We start from the raw sequence: 2,786 nt of genomic DNA, 5'->3' as shown, positions 1-2,786 counted from the left end.
TGCTGGAGACTACCCATCTGGAGCTTGACGGGAAGCTATTCGTCAACACGCAGCAGGCCCCTACCTGGCGCGCCAACTGTCGGCGTTTCGACCCCGAGGGGTCCCTGACCGATGAGTAAATTGTCGCTGCGTGCCCCAGCCCAGATGGGTCGGTGCGAGACTGAACACAAGGAGGGGAGAACCGTGGCTTCATGTTGTCCTACGCCCAGGGTGGATGCGCTTGCAGTAGGGGGTTACAAGCGTTCGCGAGAGAGCGAGCGAGAGAGAGAGAGAGAGAGAGAGAGAGAGAGAGAGAGAGAGAGAGAGAGAGAGAGAGAGAGAGAGAGAGTCCGCTCGTCAGCCCGTCCTCCCGCGCGGCCACCTCCCCGTACGAGGGCCCTGGACCTTCCTTTTATAGATGTAAGGAGAGGGTCCAGGTGTACAATGGGGGGGTGTAGCAATATGCTAACGTGTCCGGTAGAGAGGAGCCAGAGCCCTACGTACATGCCGACGTGGCTGTCGGAGAGATGCTAGTGCCCTGTGCATGTGATGTCGTGGCCGTCGGAGGAGCGCTTGAGCCCTGTAGAAGCACAGCTGTTGGGGCTGTCGGGACCTTGCTGACGTCTCCTTGCTTCCGTAGGGGGCTGAGAACCGCCGTCGTCATGGGAGCATGCGGGGTGCCATCATTGCTTGTTTACCAGGGCGAGCCAGATGGGACGTCGGTCTTGTTCCCCGTAGCCTGAGCTAGCTAGGGGTAGGGTAATGATGTACCCCCCTGCAACATGGTCGGTCCGAGCCCAAGGTCGGGCGAGGCGGTGACTGTCTTTCGAGGTCGAGGCGGAGGCCGAGCCCTGGGGCCGGGCGAGGCGGAGACCATCTTCCGAGGTCGAGGTAGAGGCCGAGCCCTGGGGTCGGGCGAGGCGGAGACCGTCTTCCGAGGTCGAGGCGGAGGCCGAGCCCTGGGGTCGGGCGAGGCGGAGACCGTCTGCCGAGGTCGAGATTTTGGCCGAGCCTTGGGGTCGGGCGAGGCGGAGACCGTCTTCCGAGGTTGAGGCGGGGGCCGAGCCCTAGGGTCGGGCAAGGCGGAGGCCGTCTTCCGAGGTCGAGGCGAGGGCCGAGCCCCGGGGTCGGGCGAGGCGAAGCTTCCTATGGCGCCTGAGGCTGGACTCGACTGCTGTCAGCCTCACCCTGGCGGGTGGCACAACAGTCGGAGCAGGGCAGGCGACGCTGTTTTCCTGTCAGGTCAGTCAGTGGAGGGGCGAAGTGACTACGGTCACTTCGACCCTGCTGATTGAGGAGCGCGCGTCAGGATAAGGTGTCAGGTGATCCTTGCATTGAATGCTCCTGCGATACGGTCGGTTGGCGAGGCGATCTGGCCAAGGTTGCTTCACTGCGAAGCCTGCCCGAGCTGCGCCTCGGGCGAGTCGAAGGTGCGCCCGTTGCTTGAGGAGGCCCTCGGGCGAGGTATGAATCCACCTGGGTCTACTGTTCCTGCCCGAGGCTGGGCTCGGGCGAGGCGAGATTGTGTCCCTTGAGTGGACGGAGCCTTGGCCTGAATTGCGCCCATCAGGCTTTTGCAGCTTGTGCTGATGGTGATTACCAGCCGAGTTTAGGAGTCTTGGGGGTACCCCTAATTATGGTCCCCGACAGTAGGTTTGGATGACAGGTGGTTTGGAAGAGTAAGAAGAAGATGATGTGGAGGTGGAAGGTTGTGTTATTGGAATGAGAACATCAGATGTGGATGTAGAAGATGATGGTGCAGATGCAGGAATGGAAGAAAGACACATGAAAGAAGTAGATTCTGTGGGATAATATGATGAGTGAGTAGACTAATTGTGAAAGAAGGGGCGATTTTCATTGAAACTCACATCTCTAGAAATTAGAATACGATGAGTAGAAGGATCATAACAACGATAGCCTTTGTGTTCAGGACTGTATACAAGGAATACACATTCTACAGATTGAGCAGTCAATTTGGTCCGCTCATGTGGTGGTAACAAGACATAACATATACATCCAAACACACGAAGATGATCATATTGTGGAGGAGTCCCAAAAAGAACTTCACCCGGGGATTTGCCAGAAAGTTTAGATGATGGTTGTCTATTAATGAGATACATAGCAGTGGAAACAACTTCACTCCAAAAGTGTGATAGAACAAAAGAAGATATCAAAATAGTATGAGCACTCTCAATAATATGACAGTGTTTGCGTTCAGCAACACCATTTTGGGCATGAGCACCAGGACAAGAAAGTTGAGCTAGAGTATCCTCTAAGGTCAATAGCTGGCGAAAAGTGTCAGATAAAAATTCACCACCAGAATCAGAACAAAATAATTTAATAGTAGCAAAAAATTGGGTGTGAACCATGCGAGTGAAGGACTTATAAATAGAAGGCAATTCCGAGCGGCGTTTCATGAAGTAAATCCAAGTATAACGAGAATGATCATCAATAAAAATGACATAATATCTATGACCACCTTTTGAAACAAATGGAGCTGGACCCCAAACATCAGAGTGAATTAGATCAAAATGCTTAGCAAAATGAGAATCACTAGTAAAATATGGAAGTTGTATTTGTTTTCCAAGATGACAACCTTTACAATGAAAACTAGACTTAAACATGTGTAGGGCCTAAACATCCTGACCTTATTAGAGTGGACAGACGAGATCCACATAAGTGACCTAGACGATGATGCCACTGAGCAAACGACGTCGTGGGACCCAAAGCAGTAAGCACATGAGGTGTAGAGGTATGGTAGGAAGGAAGACACAAGGTATCCAAGATGTAGAGGCGAGGCGAGGATT

This window comes from Zea mays, chromosome 6 (genome assembly GCF_902167145.1).
Source record: "Zea mays cultivar B73 chromosome 6, Zm-B73-REFERENCE-NAM-5.0, whole genome shotgun sequence".
Classification (NCBI taxonomy): domain Eukaryota; kingdom Viridiplantae; phylum Streptophyta; class Magnoliopsida; order Poales; family Poaceae; genus Zea; species Zea mays.
This window is presented reverse-complemented; position numbering follows the sequence as displayed.